Source organism: Salmo trutta, chromosome 1 (assembly GCF_901001165.1).
Source record: "Salmo trutta chromosome 1, fSalTru1.1, whole genome shotgun sequence".
Taxonomy (NCBI): domain Eukaryota; kingdom Metazoa; phylum Chordata; class Actinopteri; order Salmoniformes; family Salmonidae; genus Salmo; species Salmo trutta.
In genome coordinates, this window is record NC_042957.1 from 37,454,353 (window position 1) to 37,478,327 (window position 23,975).

Consider the following 23,975-nt stretch of genomic DNA (forward strand, 5'->3'; position numbering starts at 1 on the left):
TGTCACCATCGTTACGCGCACCAGCGCCTCATTAGACTCAACTGGACTCCATCACCTCCCTGATTACCTTCCCTATATATGTCACTCCCTTTGATTCTTTCCCTAGGTGTTATTGTTTCAGTGTTTCAAGTCTGTACGCTACTCGTGTTTCTTGTTTGTTCCTTGTGTTATTTATTATTAAAGTCACTCTCTGTACTTGCTTCCCGACTCCCAGCGTACACATTACAGAATAACGCCTCAACAAAGGGAAGCATCAGGGAGTGTTTTTTGTTTTTGTGTAGGTGACGTCGGGTCCGGGTGTCGCTACCAGAGCAACCGGGGATGCGTCAGCTGGCATGTCAGGCTTCCATGCCTCAGCTGGCACGTCAGGTTTACAAGACCCGGTTGGCCTGTCAAGCATCCGTTGACGAGTCTACAGAGGATGCCTCATTTAGCTTGACAGGCATCCATGCCTCAGCTAGCTCGACAGGTTCACAAGGCTCGGCAGGCTCCCATGCCTCAACCGGTTTGGGATGGGACCGGCCTGCTTCTGGTCCCCAGGACCGTCCCTCTGGTTGGCGTCCTGCGGCCGAAGCCGCGAGTTGGGAGGTGGTACTGTCACGTATACTCCCTCTCCGGCGCTCGAGGTCATCAGGCTGCTCATTATTACGCACACCTGTTACCATCGTTATGTGCACCAGCGCCTCATCAGACTCACCTGGACTCCATTACCTGCCTGATTACCTCCCCGAAATATGTCACTCCCTTTGATTCTTTCCCTAGGCGTTATTGTTTCTGTTTCAGTATTTCATGTCTGTACACTATTCATGTTTCTTGTCTTGTTCCTTGTGTTATTTAATATTAAAGTCACTCCCTGTACTTGCTTCCCAACTCCCAGCATACATGTTACAACAGTACTGGCATTTATTAACAAACTACATACGAGTATATACACTACCGTTCAAAAGTTTCAGGTCACTTAGAAATGTCCTTGTTTTTGAAAGAAATGCAAAAAATGTTGTACATTAAAATAACATGAAATTGATGGGAAATACAGTGTAGACATTGTTAACGTTGTAAATGACTATTGTAGCTGGAAACGGCTGATTTGTAATGGAATATCCACATAGGCGTACAGAGGCCCATTATCAGCAACCATCACTCCTGTGTTCCAATGGCACGTTGTGTTAACTAATCCAAGTTTTTCATTTTAAAAGGCTAATTGATCAATAGAAAACCCTTTTGCAATTATGTTAGCACAGCTGAAAATTGTTGTTCTGATTAAAGAAGCGATAAAACTGGCCTTCTTTAGACTAGTTGAGTATCTGGAGCTTCAGCATTTGTGGGTTCGATTACAGGCTCAAAATGGCTGAAACTCATCACTCTATTCTTGTTTTGAGAAATGAAGGCTATTCCATGTGAGAAATTGCCAAGAAACTGAAGATCTCGTACAATGCTGTGTACTACTCCCTTCACAGAACAGCGCAAACTGGCTCTAACCAGAATAGAAAGAGGAGTGGGACAACTAAGCAAGAGGACAAGTACATTAGAGTGTCTAGTTTGAGAAATAGACGCCTTACAAGTCCTCAACTGGCAGCTTCATTAACTAGAACCCGCAAAACACCAGTCTCAACATCAACAGTGAAGAGGATACTCCGAGATCCTAACATTCTAGGCAGAGTTGCAAAGAACATGCCATATCTCAGACTGGCCAATAAAAATAAAAGATTAAGATGGGCAAAAGATCACAGACACTGGACAGAGGAACTCTGCCTAGAATACCAGCAACCCGGAGTCACCTGGACAGAGGAAGATTGGAAAAAAGTGTTATGGACAGACGAATCTAAGTTTGAGGTGTTCAGATCACAAAGAAGAACATTCGTGAGACTCAGAAAAAAAAAAAAAGATGCTGGAGGAGTGCTTGACGCCATCTGTCAAGCATGGTGGAGGCAATGTGATTGTCTGGGGGTGCTTTGGTGGTGGTAAAGTGGGAGATTTGTACAGGGTAAAGGGGATCTTGAAGAAGGAAGGCTATCACTCCATTTTGCAACGCCATGCCATACCCTGTGGACAGCGCTTAATTGGAGCCAATTTCCTCCTACAACAGGACAATGACCCAAAGCACAGCTTCAAAACTATGCAAGAACTATTTAGTTAAGAAGCAGTCAGCTAGTATTCTGTCTATAATGGAGTGGCCAGCATAGTCACCGGATCCCAACCCTATTGATTTGTTGTGGGAGCAGCTTGACTGTATTGTACATAAGAAGTGCCCATCAAGCCAATCCAACTTGTGGGAGGTGCTTCAGGAAGCATGGTGTGAAATCTCTTCAGATGACTTTAACAAATTGACAACTAGAATGCCAAAGGTCTGCAAGGCTGTAATTGCTGCAAATGGAGGATTCTTTGACGAAAGCAAAGTTTGAAGGACACAATTATTATTTCAATTGAAAATCATTATTTAAAACCTTGTCAACCTTTTGACTATATTTCCTATTCATTATGCAAGTCATTTCATGTATGTTTTCATGGAAAACAAGGAGATTTCTAAGTGACCCCAAACTTTTGAACGGTAGTGTACATGTCTCTATCTTTCTGACAGCAGAAGTGCCAGATGTCAGACAGGTTGAACAGATTCTGAGTGACACCGATGGTATCTACCATAATCGCTGACATTTGAAAAAAATTGCATTCTCCGAGCCACCTGTGCTTGTTTGAGGAGATCACGGGTGTATTCACTAGGAACCAAATGGAAGCAAATCGACTGAAATGGGCTGAAACGGGGAGGGACTAACCTGAACTTTCCCCCCAAAAAACGCTTGTTTTCATTGTGAAACGTTTTGCTACAGTTTGCTACGTTGTGCACTAATGAATATACCCCATTTGTACCTGCGTGGCCAAATTAACAATTTGGAACCAAATTGGCACCGGTAGAAAGAGGAAATGTTTTGGGTTTTAACTGCGTTTTTATATTGACAGTTTAAAGATGGATTATGACCCATCTGTCTCCCTCTACCACTTGTGCTCTATGGCCGCCATTTTACTGCCTCTTTAATTAGTGATTAAAGTTGTACGACAGAATGGATGTAGGGTTTATATCTTCTAGGGGAATTGGAAAGGTGGGTGATGGTGGTAACAGTGGCAGCCCAAATTGGCAGGGGATGTGATCAATTTAGGTGGAAATATGTTGTGTATTGTAGGTTTGATTGTGAATGTGAATTTACACACACCAGTTTCCCATTTCCTTGTTCTGGCACTCTTGAAACTGTTGGGAATATGAAATGATTAGTACATAGAGCAAGTGTTCCACATTGAAAGGATGTTGTCCATTGACAATAAACAACCCCATCAGTTTTGACTTTTATTCATTCAGTCAAGCCCAATTGAGACCAGGGTCTCATTCACAATAGTGCCCTGACTACAAACACTTCAAATAAAACAAGAATGAAAAAAAAGGTACAAAAAGGTAAAAAAAATTACAATACTACAATTTCAACAAATAAACCATTACAATCAATTGAAACGGCACCAGGGAATCAAGATGCAAGTTATTGAAACAATGGAAGGATTTACCTAAATTGGTCGAGACCAGAGGGACCTCAAGAGTTAACCAGTTAGATAAGTTGGAAGATTGTGTAGTAGAGCTTTGTAAACAAAAAAGGAATAATTAATCCCTGTGTGGTGTTCATGTTTTTGTTATTCACCCAATGTTCGTGGGTCTGATGGACACACAACATTATTGTTTAAAAAAAAATAATACAGCCATAACAATTTACGTAAAAAAACGTAATACTTAGATGTTGACTTATTTCAGTTACAAGCAATATAGACAGCATACATGGTTAATATTTGGGACAAATCATTCACTAAACCCTAAACCTCAACTACATCTCATAATGAATAATGTGGAAATTAAGCAAGTTGAGGTGACTAAACTGCTTGGAGTAACCCTGGATTGTAAACTGTCATGGTCAAACATATTGATACAACAGTAGCTAAGATGGGGAGAAGCCTGTCCATAATAAAGCACTGCTCTGCATGCTTAACAACACTATCAACAAGACAGGTGCTACAGGTCCTGGTTTTGTCATGCCTGAACTACTTTTCAGTCGTGTGGTCAGGTGCCACAAAGAGGGACTTGTTTTTGAAAGAAGTGTTGACAAGCTGAAGGTATCGAGCTGTCTGTTTAAAAAACTAGCACACAGCTCGGACAACCATGCATACCCCACAAGACATGCCACCAGAGGTCTCTTCACAATCCCCCAAGTCCAGAACAGTCTATGGGAGGCGCACAGTACTACATAGAGCCATGACTACATGGAACTCTATTCCACATCAGGTAACTGATGCAAGCAGTAGAATCAGACTTTAAAAGCAGGTAAAAATACACCATATGGAAGAGCGGGGACTGTGAAGTAACACAAACATGGGCACAGACACATGCATACACACACTTTTTAATTTTTTTAATTTAAATGTAACTTTTATTTAACTAGGCAAGTCAGTTAAGAACAAATTATTATTTACAATGATGGCCTACTGATAACATACGCACTATACACACCTGTACACATGGATTTTGCGTTGTAGATATGTGGTAGCAGAGTATGGGCCTGAGGGCACACACTTAGTGGTTGGAAATTCTGTAATGAGTGTATTGTAATGTTTTTAAAATTGTTTAACTGCCTTAATTTTGCCGGACCCCAGGAAGAGTAGCTGTTCATTTTTTGGGGGGATAAAATGTGATTTTTCTAAACAGAAATCTATTATAATAAATCATGTTTATCTTGAACAAATATAAATGAAACAAGGTTTTCATCACTTTTGATGTTTATTGCTTTGAACTGAATAAATTGGAAGGATACATTTTACATACAGTATTTTATGGAAATTATAAATGAGCCCCATTGAACACAAATTAAGGCCGGTCTATACACAACGAGGGACAGAGTTTTACTGTGTGTGTGTTGCAAATGTATTTCTTGCACTTGTACTGATGCATGTGTACTGTGTCTTCCTGTCCTTCTTGGATCCACAAACATCACAGTGCTTCTTCTTGTTGCTACCGGCTGCAATCTAGAATGATGAAAACACTTAGTTCATGAATTGTACTAACATCTCACTCACTCACATATATATAATATAGTTACAGCAGTAGGAGAGTCAGACACACACACATGCAACAATATCACTCACACTTACTTCCGTTATTGGAGTTGTTTGTTCTGTGGGTCGGGCGGATGGGGCACCAGCATCCTCCTCCTGAATCCTCCTCATGCTGGATGTAGAAACTGGGCTCCTTGGGATATGTTGCCTCCTCTGGATTTGAGGTCTCACCATTGCCTTGACCAGCTCCTCGAGAAAGAGCCAACTCCTCTGGAGCTTCCCTCTGTTCCAATTTAGGTTCAACACCATCACCATCCAGATGACAAACGCGTTGTATGCCGAGATGTCCAAGATGTTGAAGAATATCACAAGTGGCCAGCGTAGGGTTCTTCTTTTGCAGCTGTAGCCAGTCACCAGCTTGTCTAAATTGTCCATCCCCCCTGTTCCTGGTCACAGATTCTCCCATCCCTATGCAGGGTAGTCATGAATAATGCATTTTTGCCTTTCTTTGGCACGTAGGACACTGTTCCGTGTATTCAACAGCTGAGGTGAGAGCTCTGTCTTGTTTTTCCATACTGTTCCTACCATTGTCAGCTTCCTCTTGAGGAGCTCCTGTCCCAGCTTGTGCAAAGTAAAAAAAGTTATTGCATATGATGTTGTGACCATGGAGTCGCTGTGTCACATCCAGGACAACCTGCATCCCTTGGTTCTTCTCAGGGGCTCATCCATCTGGCTTTCGCGTATACACTTGCAAGTTCCACGCATATGATGAAGCAGCATCGGCCCCTAAATGGCATAAGCTGCTCATCAACAGTAACGTTGGACCCAGGATTGTAAAACAGGGGAAGGCGGTCCACCCACTTGTCCCACACTGACCTGATTAGATTGTTTCTCTGATGTCGAGCTGGACTGGCATCTTGGTTATCGAAGCGGATAATCCTGGAAATAATGTGGAAGTTTTCGAGACATTGTCGCACGGAAAAGTTCTCTGCCAGTTTCTGCATCCCACAGGGATTCTGTGGATTCCCCACTGGATCTGAAAACACCAGCAAGGATAAGAACCCTAAAGTATGCATGTAAATGAGTTTGGTTCATCTCCTTCCATCTCTCTCCAAAAACATGCCTTCCCTCCAAACTAGTGCAGTCCAGAATGATTTTCTGGATGGTGTCTGGGATGAACAGTTCAAAAGAAGACTTTGCACATGAGTAACCGCCATCCGCATCGGCCCTGTTTGCATCCTTTTCACATTGGCAGCCATGCGGGGTTGTTCATTCCTTGGGCAATAAGACCATTCAATTTCACAATTTTTTTACATCCATATTTCTCCTCCTGCAGGCTGCTGATGAGCTGGTTGCTGATGGGCTGGTCCTGGGGCTGGCTGAGGTTCAATCTCATCTTCTTCTTTCAACTCACTGTCAGACTCCGAATTGACAGACAAGGGATCCTCATATTCTGAAAATTCTTAATCTTCCAAACTGGAAGGCGCTCCTTCCACACTAGCTTCTCTCTCTGCAAAAAAAATGTCTAAGGCCCTCTGTGCAGAGATTATTCTTGCCATACTGATTGAGCCACACATGCAAAGCTATTTATTTGTTGTGTCCCTCCCCCAATTTGCACCTGGCTGGAGTAGTGTGTGGAAAATACAGCATTTGTTTTGACAATGTATCGAAATAATGTATCGAAATAATGTATTGTAATAACATTGTGCAGGTTCCCGCAAGACATTGTGTTGTGTAGTTTCACACACTACAAAGGGTAAAGAGTGCGATAAAAGCGGGAGACAGGCAGCCAGGCAGGGAGACAGACAGGCTCTTGGTGCTATGTTGAAACAGCAGGTCCAGGGAGGAGGTAGACAGAGTGGAGGCACACAGCAAACCTTTTTGTTTCTTTTTTACTTGTTTTCACCTACACCCACACTTTTCCACACTTTTCTTACCTTCGGGTCCAGTGGACCTGAACACCACATATGTAATATAAATGTGTAGGAAAGTGCACAGTGTGCACTCAATGAAAATGTCTTATTTTACATGTTCTTACATGTTCTTATTTTACAATGTTTACTAAAAGAAAAATGATACAATTAATATTTTTTCAACCTGAGCCAAGGCCAATGAGTCTCAGGTTGAAAAAATATTAATTGTATCATTTTTCTTTTAGTAAACATTGAAAATGGGTCCCACTGACCTGAACACCACACAAGGGTTAAGTGACGGGACTTCAATGGGGACAAGCCAACCTTTTGATAGTTAGAGGGAAAAGTGGGCACATAAAGCAGATATTTGGTGAAGGAAAAACTTCCAGGGTGGGCTTTGGCTAGTGAAAGCCAAAGCCCATTGTCCAGCCCAATGACAATTATTTGACAGGTATGACACATTTCACCTTGCCTGCCCATGGGACTTAATAGATGCTATATATACCCGTGACCTTGTCAATGGTGTGCGTACTGGGAGCGGAGCCAGGTGCAGGAGAGCAGAGAGTTGTGAACAGGCGCACACTTTATTGAGGCAGGAGAAACCAACAGACGGACGCCACTGCGTCGAAACCTCCAGCCAATTGGCAAAAGTGCAAAAGGCGCAAACAGTCACAATAATTATGTTCAAACAAATAAACATACTTCGTGATAAAACACGGAACAAACGAACACCAGTCTAGCGTGTCAAAACAATTTCACACAAAGACATGAGGGAGAACAGAGGAATAAATACATGTAGTGTGATTGGGGAATGAAAACCAGGTGTGCAGGGAACAAGACAAAACAAATGGATAAATGAAAAATGGAGCGGCAATGGCTAGAAAGCCGGTGACGTCAACCGCCGCCCAAACAAGGAGAGGAGCCGACTTCGGTGGAAGTCGTGACAGACCTGCAGTGTTTTGCAGGCAACATGGATGATGACAGTGTCATTAAATGTTTAATTAAAGCGGCAATTAGCAGTTGAAACATTAACAATGCGTACTCCACTGTTTCAGTAAAAAGTTGAGAGATGGGGCTGGAGAAATGTAATCGCACTCAAATTCACAGACAGAGCTATGGATGCAAGGACTGACCCTCCATTATATCAACATTATAGTTTTAACCATGTTTTGAAGCTACATAGAGTTTGTTTACATTTACTTTTTACAAACATTGGAGTAAAACATGCTTATATTTTGTGTTTTGACCGGTAAGACAGTTGAACAAAGCTCATGAGGCATTTAGAAGTTACAGTTGAAGTCGAAAGTTTACATACACCTTAGCCAAATACATTTAAACTTAGCATTTCACAATTCCTGATGTTGATCCTAGTAAAAAAAACCTGTCTTAGGTCAGTTAGGATCACCACTTTGTTTTAAGAATGTGAAATGTCAGAATAATAGTAGAGAGAATGATTTATTCAGCTTTTATTTCTTTCATCACATTCCCAGTGGGTCAGAAGTTTACATACACTCAATTAGTACTTCGTGCATTGCCTTTAAAATGTTTAACTTGGGTCAAATGTTCCGGGTAGCCTTCCACAAGCTTCCCACAATAAGTTGGGTGAATTTTGGCCCATTCCTCCTGACTGAGCTGTTGTAACTGAGTCAGGATTGTAGGCCTCCTTGCTCGCACATGCTTTTTCAATTCTGCACAAATTTTCAATAGGATTGAGGTCAGGGCTTTGTGATGGCCACTCCAATACCTTGACTTTGTTGTCCTTAAGCCATTTTCCCACAACTTTGCAAGTATGCTTGGGGTCATTGTCCATTCGGAAGACCCATTTGCGACCAAGCTTTAACTTCCTGACTGATGACTTGAGATGTTGCTTCAATATATCCACATAACTTTCCTCCCTCATGATGCCATCTATTTTGTGAAGTGCACCAGTCCCTCCTGCAGCAAAGCACCCCCACAACATGATGCTGCCACCCCTGTGCTTCACGGTTGGGATGGTGTTCTTCGGCTTGCAATCCTCCCCCTTTTTCCTCCAAACAGAACGATGTTCATTATGGCCAAACAGTTCTATTTTTGTTTCATCAGACCAGAGGACATTTCTCCAAAGAGTACGATCTTTGTCCAGTTGCAAATCCGTAGTCTGGCTTTTTTATGGCAGTTTTGGAGCAGTGGCTTTTTCCTTGCTGAGTGGCCTTTCAGGTTGTGTCGATATAGCACTCGTTTTACTGTGGATATAGATATTTTGAAGGTCCTTTGCTGTTGTTCTGGGATTGATTAGCACTTTTTGCACCAAAGTACGTTCATCTCTAGAAGACAGAACGCGTCTCCTTCCTGAGCGGTATGATGGCTGCGTGGGTCCATGGTGTTTATACTTGCGTACTATTGTTTGTACAGATGAATGTGGTACCTTCAGGCATTTGGAAATTGCTCCCAAGGATGAACCAGACTTGTTGAGTTCTACAATTTGTTTTCTGAGGTCTTGGCTGTTTTCTTTAGATTTTTCCATGAAGTGATGCAAAGAGGCACTGAGTTTGAAGGAAGGCCTTGAAATACATCCACAGGTACACCTTCAATTGACTCAAATGAGGTCAATCAGCCTATCAGAAGCTTCTAAAACCATGACGTAATTTTCTGGAATTTTCCAAGCTGTTTAAAGGCACAGTCAACTTACTGTATGTTTACTTATGACCCACTGGAATTGTAATACAGTGAATTAAATAATCTATTGTAAACAATTGATGGAAAAATTACTTGTGTCATGCACAAAGTAGATATCCTAACCGACTTGCCAAAACTATAGTTTGTTAACAAGAAATTTGTGAAGTGGTTGAAAAATGAGTTTTAATGACTCCAACATAAGTGTATGTAAACTTCCGACTTCAACTGTATATTCTTCAAGAATAAATGGGTATATATCATAAAAAATGGTTGTAGCAACTGCAGATTGCCCCTTAATAGGTTTAATTAATAAATGTATAGCGATTGCATGTGTGGCTACCTTTGTTTTCTTTCTAGATGTCATATCTGTGGCACTGTAGTCCTCACCAGTGCCTAGTTAACACAATAGGTCTGATCTGAACCATACTGGCTCTAACATTTTATTTTCACATTGTCCTTTCCATCACAAATCCAGCAACTACATGTAGGATAGCCCAGTGCAGGTCTGCTTGACTTGGCTTGGCTTGTGAATCAGGTACAGCATTCAAGTGCTACTCGGCGGCAACAGTGCGAGGAAGCCACAGACCGCACCTCAAATTCCTTTTCAACAAACCGCCCTGACAGGACAGCAAAGGACAAATAAGGTGTTCCCATGAACTAAGACTTCCTGATGTTTCTAAGAAGAGATTTTTCAAAATACATGGTTGTGTTCAGTATGCACTAAACGGAATAAAACACTCAAAAAATTTGTGAAACAGGAGGTACTATCTGAATTTGTCCAATAAGAAACACCCGTTTTTATTTTTCATTGCAATGTTTTGCTACGGTGTGTCCTGATGAACACAAACCAGGTTATACTAATGATGTTGATTCACTTACAGACATTCTTGGGAGTAGTGGGAATCAGAATCATCCATGTTTGTGTTTCAGAGATATGGTACTACGTGGAATCATCAACATACTGATTACAGAAAATAGGCCAGCATTCCAACTCAGTGGCCTTGTGGTTAGAGTGTATTCTCTGAGATTGGGAATTTGGGAGTTTGATCCCCAGTTAGGAATATTGCAAAAATATGATCAATGGCTCATTCGAGAGAATACATCGTCCTGAGTTATGACATCAGACAGTATTGAAATTTGACATGTATGATAGATGTTTTCGATCTAAAAGTGTTAGTTCAATTAACTTCTAGTGTAGTGAGAGGGACTTCAGGCCTTCTGCCTGCTTGAATGCCAATAACTCAGATACACATGAACACGTGAAATGACCCAGGGAATCGATAGAACATAGAGATGCACAAAAACAATATAACATTCAAAATGGGTGAACCGTTGCTTTGAGCTGCCTCACGCTACCAGAGCTTCTGCCGAGCCCCCAACAACCAGATGTTACGGTTTTTAGGGGAAATGGAAAGAGAATGTGACGTGACTTCTGCTTTTTCTCTCTGATTCAGAGTTGAATGTATTCAGTTGTACAACTGAATAGGTATCCCCCTTACCCTCTTAACTCCTCCTCCACATTTACTGTATTGGTTGAACAGTGCAGAAGAGAACCTGGGGGTTCTTTGTGGCTCCCGAGTGGCGCAGCGTCTAAGGCACTGCATCTTGATTGCTTGACGTGTCACTACAGACACCCTAGTTCGATTCCAGGCTGTATCACAACCGACTGTGATTGGGAGTCCCATAGGGTAGCGCACAATTGGCCCAGCATCGTCTGGGTTTGGCTAGTGTAGGCTGTCATTGTAAATACAAATTTGTTCTTAACTGACTTGCCCAGTTAAATAAAGGTTAAATAAAATATAACAGAAATCCCCTGAGAATTTTTTTCCATAGGAGATCTAGTTTCAAGCGTTTATTTTATGCCTGCAACGTTAGGTTACGCTACAGAAACAGGAGATACAGTAGGCTCCTGCTCCTATGTGCTGGTCACAAGCCATAGCTCTTGCAAGGCTACTTACAGTACTTACCATGGTATTGGAGGACATAGCTTTCCAGTATTGCACAAACTCCATTTACAAGTATAAAACTCGATAGTACTGTAAATTGCAACTCTTGCTTTACAGTTCACACACAGCACACATTGTTATTGTTTTACCATGTTACAATACATTTTACAACACAATTTCCAACCAGTTGATGAGTTCATGTTGCAATTTCCCTAGATTTTAGAATGCTTTACATTGCTTGGAGTAACTTAACAACTTAGCCTACAGTATATGGCTAATGTTGATATGCTTGGTTTAGACCCTTGCCTGAAGAAGATCGTCAAACCCTGGTATTGGATGGCCTATCAGCACTCAAGTAAAGCCACAGGGGCGAGGAATCTACTTTTGGAAGTATTAATACATTTACATTACATTTAAGTCATTTAGCAGACGCTCTTATCCAGAGCGACTTACAAATTGGTGCATTCACCTTATGATATCCAGTGGAACAACCACTTTACAATAGTGCATCTAAATCTTTTAAGGGCGGGGGGGGGGGGGGGGGGTTAGAAGGATTACTTTATCCTATCCCAGGTATTCCTTAAAGAGGTGGGGTTTCAGGTGTCTCCGGAAGGTGGTGATTGACTCCGCTGTCCTGGCGTCGTGAGGGAGCTTGTTCCACCATTGGGGTGCCAGAGCAGCGAACAGTTTGGACTGGGCTGAGCGGGAACCGTGCTTCCTCAGAGGTAGGGGGGCCAGCAGGCCAGAGGTGGATGAACGCAGTGCCCTTGTTTGGGTGTAGGGCTTGATCAGAGCCTGAAGGTATGGAGGTGCCGTTCCCCTCACAGCTCCGTAGGCAAGCACCATGGTCTTGTAGCGGATGCGAGCTTCAACTGGAAGCCAGTGGAGAGAGCGGAGGAGCGGGGTGACGTGAGAGAACTTGGGAAGGTTGAACACCAGACGGGCTGCGGCGTTCTGGATGAGTTGTAGGGGTTTAATGGCACAGGCAGGGAGCCCAGCCAACAGCGAGTTGCAGTAATCCAGATGGGAGATGACAAGTGCCTGGATTAGGACCTGCGTCGCTTCCTGTGTGAGGCAGGGTCGTACTCTGCGAATGTTGTAGAGCATGAACCTACAGGATCGGGTCACCGCCTTGATGTTAGCGGAGAACGACAGGGTGTTGTCCAGGGTCACGCCAAGGCTCTTAGCACTCTGGGAGGAGGACACAAGGGAGTTGTCTTAACTGTGATGGCGAGATCATGGAACGGGCAGTCCTTCCCCGGGAGGAAGAGCAGCTCCGTCTTGCTGAGGTTCAGCTTGAGGCGGTGATCCGTCATCCACACTGATATGTCTGCCAGACATGCAGAGATGCGATTCGCCGCCTGGTTATCAGAAGGGGGAAAGGAGAAGATGTCGTCTGCATAGCAATGATAGGAGAGACCATGTGAGGATATGACAGAGCCAAGTGACTTGGTGTATAGCGAGAATAGGAGAGGGCCTAGAACAGAGCCCTGGGGGACACCAGTGGTGAGAGCGCGTGGTGCGGAGACAGATTCTCGCCACGCCACCTGGTAGGAGCGACCTGTCAGGTAGGACGCAATCCAAGCGTGGGCCGCGCCGGAGATGCCCAACTCGGAGAGGGTGGAGAGGAGGATCTGATGGTTCACAGTATCAAAGGCAGCAGATAGGTCTAGAAGGATGAGAGCAGAGGAGAGAGAGTTAGCTTTAGCAGTGCGGAGAGCCTCCGTGACACAGAGAAGAGCAGTCTCAGTTGAATGCCCAGTCTTGAAACCTGACTGATTAGGATCAAGAAGGTCATTCTGAGAGAGATAGCAGGAGAGCTGGCCAAGGACGGCACGTTCAAGAGTTTTGGAGAGAAAAGAAAGAAGGGATACTGGTCTGTAGTTGTTGACATGGGAGGGATCGAGTGTAGGTTTTTTCAGAAGGGGTGCAACTCTCGCTCTCTTGAAGACGGAAGGGACGTAGCCAGCGGTCAAGGATGAGTTGATGAGCGAGGTGAGGTAGGGGAGAAGGTCTCCGGAAATGGTCTGGAGAAGAGAGGAGGGGATAGGGTCAAGTGGGCAGGTTGTTGGGCGGCCGGCCGTCACAAGACGCGAGATTTCATCTGGAGAGAGAGGGGAGAAAGAGGTCCAAGCACAGGGTAGGGCAGTGTGAGCAGGACCAGCGGTGTCGTTTGACTTAGCAAACGAGGATCGGATATCGTCAACCTTCTTTTCAAAATGGTTGACGAAGTCATCCGCAGAGAGGGAGGAGGGGGGGGGGGGGAGGAGGATTCAGGAGGGAGGAGAAGGTAGCAATGAGCTTCCTAGGGTTAGAGGCAGATGCTTGGAATTTAGAGTGGTAGAAAGTGGCTTTAGCAGCAGAGACAGAAGAGGAGAATGTAGAGAGGAGGGAGTGAAAGGATGCCAGGTCCGCAGGGAGGCGAGTTTTCCTCCATTTCCTCCATTTCCGCTCGGCTGCCCGGAGCCCTGTTCTTAATGGCAGCCACGGGTGTTAGTTCTAGATTTGTACCTTGACAGCTAGCCAGTAAGCAAATCAAAACAAACCTAAAGTAATTTGAGAACATTTCCTGAACTCCCAACCTTTTCTTGGAGTGGTGTAGAGAGTGGTGAGAGCAAAAAGGTTATTAAGCCAGTAATTTGGATGACTACAGGGATGGGGAATGTATTTTGTCCAAACAAAGGGTATATTGGACTATTTAGATCTCAAATTAAATCAAAAGATCTGTAAAACTTTTACTGTGATTTATGTTATGCTTATTATTTAATCACAGTCAAGTCTTTTTTGTGTGTGTTGGTTGACCTGTTAAAAACCTCTTTGTGGTTACATCTGAGGAGTATTTCTGATATTTGGATTCCACCTAGTGGGCTCCTTTTGAATAACAAACTTGACAACAATCGTCCGCTGCTAGAGAAATAATACTAGAGTGAATGTATCTATTTGAAATGTAACGAATTATGTGAGTTTTCTTATCTCTCTCAGATTACTAATGATACATTTTTTGAACAAATGTGTTATTCAATGCTTTTATGTGGGCTACAGCAGTAAAGGCCAAATTCAATGTTTCATCAAATAATTTGTTTATATATTTTTTGCATACCAACATGGGTCGTAAAATTCCAAATTAGATGGCTAAAGGATCCATTTTATGGCCATCTTAAAACAACTCCATTTGATAGCGTAGCATGGATCGCGATCTAAGGGCGTAGACCTACAGGGGTTAACAAAGAACAAGCTAGGAGAGAGTACAATAGTATGAATGACGCTACTTGGTCATCTATTTTATTTATTTGGCTGTTTTCTCCATATTGATGAGATTATGTATTTTGTTTGAAGTTATAATCTTGTGCTTATATTTTATACACAAGATTATAGGACAACAATGGAAATACATTTTTATTTGTAACTTTTTTAAATGCATTGGGCCTATTATAACGAACATTGGACAGTGCACTAACACAATGGAATGGGAGCGTTCCTCTGCTCAGGCGAGGTGATGCAACAACCAATGGGCGAACTCTGCTGGTTCACTCTGGGTTCATAGCCCAAAAAAGTATCCCAGCGGTAAAAAAAATGCCGCCGCCGACAGAAGTAGAGTCACCGCCTGCGTTGGAGAAATGGCCGCGAATTGCGGTCTCCATTGCCTAGCTCGCGTAGCAACGCCAGAGAAGGAAGAGCCGAAGGGAGAGGGTTTACTCTTGTCAAAATCTGTCCATAATAAGCAGACCAATAAGCCTTTGGGACAATGACTCCATTGTTAGGGCAGAGACCATCGCGTCATACAGTATCTCTGGAACGCTGCTCAATGAACAAAGGAATGTTTGACAGGAAACGGGCCAAGCGCTGCAAGTTCTGCTACTAAGCATCATCTACATGGGAGGTGTGAAATGCAGGCTATTACAACGTGCCATTTGTATTTGTATTTATTATGGATCCCCATTAGCTGCTGTCAAGGCAGCAGCTACTCTTCCTGGGGTATTGTGCGCATGTTATCGTGTGTGTGTGTATGCATGTGTCTGTGCTTATGTTTGTGTTGATTCATAGTCCATAAGGTGAATTTTGATCTGTTTTTTTAAATCAATTTTTACTGCTTGCATCAGTGACTTGATGTGGGATAGAGTTCCATGTAGTCATGGCTCTATGTAGTACTGTGTGCCTCCCATAGTCTGTTCTGGACTTGGTGACTGTGAAGAGACCTGTTGTGACATGTCTTGTGGGGTATGCATGTGTGCCAGCAGTTCAAACAGACAGCTCGGTGCGTTCAACATGTCAATACCTCTCACAAAAACAATCAATTAAATTAATTTATAAAGCCCTTCTTACATCAGCTGATGTCACAAAGTGCTGTACAGAAACCCAGCCTAAAACCACAAACAGCAAGCAATGCAGGTGTAGAAACACGGTGGCTAGGAAAACTCCCTACAAAGGCCAGAACCTAGGAAGAAACCTAGAGAGGAATCAGGCTATGAGGGGTGGCCAGTCCTCTTCTGGCTGTGCCAGGTGGAGATTATAACAGAACATGGTCAAGATGTTCAAATGTTCATAAATGACCAGCAGGGTCAAGTAGTAATGAAAAACAAGTTGTGATGAAGTCGATCTCTCCTCCACTTTGAACAAGGAGAGACTGACATGCATATTATTAATATTAACTCTCTGTGTACATCAAAGGGCCAGCTGTGCTGCCCTGTTTTCAGCCAATTGCAACTTTCCTAAGTCCTTTTTTGTGGCACCTGACCACACGACTGAACAGTAGTCCAGATGCGACAAAACCAGGGCCTGTTGGACATGCCTTGTTGATAGTTCTGTTAAATAATAAAAGCATGTCAGACATACATTTGGGGAGAATTTGTGTTCGGGCCATGTACATTTAATATAGTAATATGTTGACCCAGAATATTACCTGTAATCAAAATAAATCTTCCTTCATGGTCTATGTTTTTGTGCACAAATATAAATTGGAGATTTTTATTTACAAGGATGAGAGTGCCTCTTTTGTTGGAACTAAAATAAAAAAATACACCTGGCTTACCAAGTCCATCTTTAGCTTAGCATGTTCTGTTGTAGATAAATAGGTCTCCTGTAGCGTAGCAATTGAAACCCTTTCCTTTTTTAAGAATGTTAGAATTTTCTTCCTCTTGACTATATGCCCACTGCCCCGAACATTCCAGGAGACTGCTTTAAAGTAACTGTTTATGTTACAGTAGTATTAAAGAATAACTTAACCCAGACGGAGTAGTGCATAACAAAAACTAAATAATTAATAAGACCTTTGTGTAACCATAAAATAAAATAAAACATAAAAATACAATTTTGAAAACCCCCACTGCTGAGTCCCCAAATGAAACAACAGACCCCAAATCAGTATCTACCCTGTTTTCTGTCATGTTAATAACAGGAAGTCCACAAAGGGTTTTTAAGAAACAAAAAAAGTGTCACTATGTCTATATTGAATAAAGAGGAATTAACATAGATCTATGGACATGTGGATGAAAAATGTATAATATGTGGTTCCGCCCCCGTTGGCATTTCTATAACCATGTATTGCTACCACTATATCAACATTGGTATTATCTAAGTGAATTCCCCTGTGGTATTCTTGCTCCATTCCGCATGGAGCAGAATACCATTCTGAAATATCATTCTGCTTCTACTAAACATTGCTTTCTGCTACAGATAATAATATGATTAGGCTATATCTTTACATAAAAAAACAGTCTGTCAGATTTCCAGGCATTCCAATCCATGTAATACCACTTGATCTCCAATAACAGGACTTGGAAATATATATTAACCAAATTGTTTTACATCATCATAGCCCAAAATCAAATGACTAATTAGTCTACTCTGATTATAATGTCATTGTCATGGAGGACTTATTGGGCTCATTGTTTCTGATTGAAAAATAAATGCTGCTCACGGAATGGCATGCTTTGAACACAGGAGGTTGGTTGCACATTATTAATTGGGGATACCTCTTACAGCTCTTTAAGGATAGGGGGCAGTATTGACAATTTCGGAAAAAAATATGTGCCCATATTAAACTGCCTCCTACTCAAACTCAGAAGCTAGGATATGCATATTATTAGTAGATATGGATAGAAAACACTCTGAACTTTCTAAAACCATTTGAATGTTGTCTGTGAGTATAACAGAACTCATATGGCAAGCAAAAACCTGAGAGAAATCCTACCAGGAAGTGGAAATCTGGATGCATGGGCTCTCTTCAAGTAATTTCCTATTGAATACAGTGGCGTAGTAATAATTGTGCAGTTCCTAAGGCTTCCACTAGATGTCAACAGTCTTTACAAAGTTGTTTGAGGCGTCTACGATGAACAGAGACCGAATGAGAAGGTGGGGAAGTTGATGAGCCAGGGAATGACATCACTTCATTGGTGCGCGTTCACGAGGGTGGATCCTCCGTTCCAAAACGTTTTTCAAGACACAGGAACCGTCCGGTTGAGATTTTACTGAATCTTTACGTTCTAAAGGCCCTAAAGATTGATGTTTTACAACGTTTGACATGTTTGAACGAACGTAAATACAACTTTTTTAACTTTTCGTCGTGACATTGCCCGCGCGCTTCCTACATTTGGAGTAGCTGAACTGAATGCGCGAACAACAAGGAGTTATTTGGACATAAATTATGAACTTTGTCGAACAAAAGAACATTTGTTGTGGACCTGGGATTCCTGGAAGTGCCTTCTGATGAAGATCATCAAAGGTAAGGGAATATTTCTAATGCAATTTATGATTTTAGATGACTCCAAGATGGCGGCTATCTGTATAGCCTAGTGTATTTTTCTGAGCTCAGTACTCAGATTATTGCAAAGAGTGCTTTCCTCGTGAAGCTTTTTAGAAATCTTTCATAGCGTTTGCATAAAGGAGATGTTCATCTATAATTCTTTGAATGACAGTTTAATATTTTATCAACGTTTATGACAAGTATTTTTGTAAATTGTGGCGCTGATTCACCGGCAGTATTTGAGGGAAAATATTTTCTGAACGTCATGCGCCGATGTAAAATGCTGTTTTTATATATAAATATGAACTTTATCGAACAAAAAATGCATGAATTGTGTAACATGATGTCCTAGGAGTGTCATCTGATGAAGATCGTCAAAGGTTAGTGCTGCATTTAGCTGTGTTTTGGGTATTTGTGATGCATGCTAGTTGCTTGGAAAATGGCTGTGTGGTTATTTGTGTCGATGTACTCTCGTAACATAATCTAATGTTTTGCTTTCGTTGTAAAGCCTTTTTTAAATCGGACAACGTGGTTCGATTCAGGAGAAGTGTATCTATAAAATGGTGTAAAATAGTCCTATGTTTGAGAAATAGAAATTATTAGATTTGTGGTTTTGAATATGGCGCTCTGATTTTTCACTGGCTGTTGTCAAACTCCGTCGTAAGAGGTTTTAACAGAATCAGTGGAATGGTATCAAATATATCAAACACATGATTTGATGCCATTCCATTTGCTCCATTCTGGCCATTATTATGAGCCGTTCTCCCTCAGCAGCCTCCAATGACTTTGAAACACTACCAATAAGTGCTTTTTGCTTGTGAAAAATGTATGCCATATGCTGCATTTTCTATACACCTATTGTGTAACCCTTGTGTTGTCTTAAGGGTCAAATACTACCAGTCACTATGTTTAACAGCAGAGAAAACCCCCTAAATGATAGTTTTTCAACTTGAAATTTGATGACTTTTCCTACAGTGACCACAACATTAGAAAAAGTGAAACATCGCATTTGTTCGTATTTCCATGAGGGTACAAAGATTGTCTTAGGATAATTTTTGACCTGGCAGTTATAAAATAATTTACGCGCCACAAAAACCACAAAGACAAACACAATGAGAAATTGAGATTGTGTGCTACTGATTGAACTGAGACAAAACTAAAACGTTCTTGTGCATGTGCAGCATCTCCCCTCCACGACCACACACATAACTCAAGTTCACAGACAAAATAAAAACAATTTCAGACAAGATAAAAACAATTTCAGACAAAATAAACATTTCTTGAAAGCATTGTTTACTAACGGGGAATGCAGTCAGAGGCTATAAAGGTGCTGCAGATGACAGTCCCCCCAGTTCTCCCTTTGCTGAAGCCATGAGTGCACGTTTCAGTGCCCAACAGGTCATAGATCAGATTTTCTCATATGTCCAGGAGCAAGAGAACAATGATTTAGAAGAGGAGGTATCTGAAGAAGAAAATGGGGAAGAATACAACCCAGAGCACAATGCATCATTCTCAGATGAAGAAGAAATCCCTCAAGCTGAAGGAGAGAGATTTTTGTCAAAAAACAGCAAAACAACATGGTCCTTGTCACTATATGACAACCAGGGCAGGATGGCAGCACAAAATGTCATAAGTATGACCCCAGGGCCCACAAGACATGCAGTTGCAAATGCCCAGGACATCGCCTCAACATTCTACATGTTCATCACACGAGCCGTCGAAAAAATCCTCCTGGAGATGACAAATTTGGAGGGTTTCCGTAAATATGGAGACAACTGGAAAAGGATGGATGAGATTGACCTGCGTGCCTACATAGGGCTGCTAATCTTAGCGGGTGTGTATAGGTCCCGAGGCGAGGCTACATGTAGTCTCTGGGATGCAGAGAGTGGAAGGGCAATTGTCCATGCCACGATGCCATTGAAAGTCTTTCACACTTTCTCAAGAATGCTACGATTTGATAACTGTGAGTCAAGACCTGCAAGAAGTGTGAGAGACAAACTGGCGGCCATAAGAGAGGTCTGGGAGAAGTGGGTGGAGCGTCTGCCATACCTCTACAACCCTGGGCCTTAAATAACAGTGGATGAGTAACTGATTCCATTCAGAGGTACATTTTTATTTTCATATCTGTAATGTAAGGGATTTTCACTGTTAATTTTATTATGTATTGCTGTAATATCATTGATTTATGTGATTGTTTTCTGTGGCACTGATAATAATTACTGATAGTAATCTCTTTTGTCAAAAGGTCGCTGTCCTTTCCGGCAGTATATGCCCAGCAAGCCAGCAAAGTATGGCATCAAGATATGGGTGGCCTGTGACTCACAATCCAGCTACGCTTGGAAGATGCAAGTCTACACAGGGAAGCCGACCAGTGGAGGCCCGAAGAAGAACCAGGGGATGCGGGTTGTGCTTGATGTGAAAGATGGACTGAGGGGGCATAATGTCACATGTGACAATATCTTCACCTCTTATGAACTCAGCCAGCAGCTCCTGAAGAGGAAGATCACCATGATTGACACAGTTGGAAAGAACAAGCCTGAGCTCCCCTCTGCACTCCTTGCATCAAGGGGGAGAGAGGCCTTCTTATCAAAGTTTGGCTTCACACCCACCACCACTCTAGTTTCTTACCTCCCAAAGAGGAACAAGAATGTGGTCCTCCTGAGCACACTGCACAAAACGACTGAGATCAGCGATCGTAAGTAAGCCAGTCATCGTCCTGGACTACAACCACAACAAAGGAAGCATGGACAACCTGGACAAGGTGATTGGAACTTACAGCTGCAGGAGGATGACTGTCCACTGGCCCCTGGTCATCTTCCATAACATCATTGTTGTGTCCTCATACAATGCCTTCGTTATCAACCCTCATACTATTCCTTTCGAGATCAACCCTACCTGGATGCCTGATAAGTGGAACAAGAGTAGGGTGTTCCTAGAGCAGCTGGGAAAAGCACTTGTAACCCCACACATTCAAAGAAGGGAGCGCCTCCCCCGCACAGAAGTCTCTGCAGCGCTTGTGTAAGCTGTTCAGGGGGCTGAATCTTGTCCTGATCCACCTGAGACTGCAGCTGGGGCAGGCAAGAGGAGGAGATTCCAATTCTGCCACCCAAAGAAGGACTGTAAAACAAATTCTATGTGCTGCACATGTGAGAAATAGATTTGCAAAGTCCATGCACACACACTTGCATACTATCCTACATGTGCTAATCAGAGTTGATTGATTTATGTTTTTGTTTTTTTGTATCTATTGTCATATTTTATTCTTATTTATTGCTGTTGTTTATACACCTTGTGGTTCAAAAATGGGAGAAGACTAGTATTTTGTAGTAGAATTCCTCGATGGTACAGTATATAAGAATATATCATTATGTTGCCAAAAAAGTTCAAGACTATTATTGTTTCCCTTCAATAAAATGCATTCAAAACTACTTTCCGCATATTTCAGATACTTTCTTAGGCTACACAAGTGCTATCTCTTGCTAATAAATGTATGTTTACACCTATGCAATACCTTTAGCAATAACAATAATAAACCTCTAATTTAGTAAAGAAAACAATTATGACAGGTGTGTTGTAATAAAAACGAGTGGTGTCCACTGATTAAATGCAGTCTTTCTGCATTGTGAAGAGGGAAAACCCAAATATTCACAAAGTTTGTGATGAACGACAGGTTGTTTCTTTATGCAAAATAGATTTGGGATTTAAAATTCAACTAAGCTGGTTTATTTTAGGAGTTTAGTGAAGGTGGGTCATTTTTTACCCTTAGGACAAGGGGAGTATACAGAATGTTAAGACTACACAAGGGTTACGTTTTTGATGGTGACACTTTGATATCTCGATACTTTGCAGCTATTTAAGTCTATCAAAGTGCGCGAGTTTGAGTATGTCTGTTAGGCCTATGGATTTTCTTTTATCAGCACGATTTTGATGAATAGCAATAAAAGCCCGACTCGTGGTCTTTTTCAATTAAACTGTTTTTTGACCGGCTGGAGCAGAATACTACGGGGGAATTTAGGAGGGAGGAGCTCCCTCAAACTTTTATTCCATAGGCTGGGATCCACACTGTGCAGTTGTTACAAGACCGCATTTTATACTGGCTGTCCATTTGGGCATATTCATTAAGATTCTGTTGCAAAAAAATTCTTAACCAGAAGCAAACGGAACGAAACAGGAAAGGACCTACCTGAAAATGTCCATTAGAAACTCTTGTTTTGCTCTGTTTACTCCTGTTTGGTTCTTAACTTAAAACAATTCCATATGTTAGCTTGGTAGAAAAGTGGATGTCGGGTTATCTTTTAATCCTGATTGCTGCCAACATGTTTCAAGAATATTTCGCCCTCTGGTGGGTCTTATCATCTGAACATATTGATGTTGCTTTTTTAGTAGAATAAGGGGGATTTATCTATTTGACAATCATTGGTACAACTGAAATAAAGTATTTCCTTGTTTTCCACGGCAAATCTACTGTGGAAATTTACCCGACACCTTGTATGAATGGAAAACTATGGAAAAATACTGTTGGTGTAGCCTATTTCATTTTTTAAAAATGTAATCCATTAATTGCAAATACCCCTGGAGGTCTGTGTACATGTGGTTAATTCCTTTTCTGCGTTAAAACATAGCAATCGGCAACGTGAAAACTGCCTGTTTATCTTGTTTTTGCATACAGTGATTCTTCCTTAAAAAGTTGCGTCATATTGCAGCACAGCTTGTGGGCTGCCACAGAATTCTATGGCACGTTATTTAAGTGTCATCCATTGTTGCTATTAATGCCTGTTAGTGCTAGTTTGACCACCAGAAGGCATCTTTGAGAAGCATTTGACTGTTTTTAATATTGGCTGTATTAGAGAATTTTTTGGAAGAACATAGTATATGGGATTGATTTTAAGAAATGTAGCTTCATTTGATTAATATTATGGTGGTCCTATTCCACGAAAAACAAAAAACGAAACCCTCAGGAAAATATGGTGCTGTACATGTACAATGTGACCTGTCGGGGGTAGGCTACTTAGTGACTGCGAATGAAGAGCAAAATAATCCTAACATTTTCCCACCCTAATTGTTAGCTAACCAATACCCAAACAGAGATTCAGTGTTAATAAAAATCTAATTGATTTATAAAGACCAGTCTCCATGCTTGTCTCAGAGCAGTGCGAAACGGTGCTGAAATAGTTGACCACACGCGGGTAGGCTATTGCTTCAAATCCTATTATAACAATTGGATGACTTTGGGTGTTCCAGTAAGCAACAATTTGTTGCCTACTTTATTCCAATATTTCTGTCATTCAGTGATATTTCTTCCCATAGTAATTCGTTATGGATCCATCCAGCTGTGGTTAGAAAACAATTCATTTGCTGGACCCAGTAAGTGTCAATTGTCCTGCTGAGAGCCTAACAAGGGTACATGGCTTCTTTTGTATTCTTAAAAGAATTTCAGCACCGAGAAGAGAAAGGAGCCTTGAATAATTAACCATGTGGGTAAAATACTGTTAGACTTGGGCATTATGGTCACGGACAGTGCTATTCGCCTGTGTTACGCCGAACGCGGAAGCCCAGGAAAATGAACAGGTACAGTAGACCACAATGCTGTAAAGTAGGCTTAATAATGCTAAAAATAATCGACAGCTGGTCTTTATT

At 41.9% G+C, this 23,975-nt stretch overlaps 1 pseudogene; it reads left to right on the forward strand.

The window, feature by feature from the left end:
• Window positions 1-321: 321 nt before the first annotated feature.
• Window positions 322-21,360, forward strand: LOC115192192 (piggyBac transposable element-derived protein 4-like; annotated as a pseudogene).
• Window positions 21,361-23,975: the final 2,615 nt, after the last annotated feature.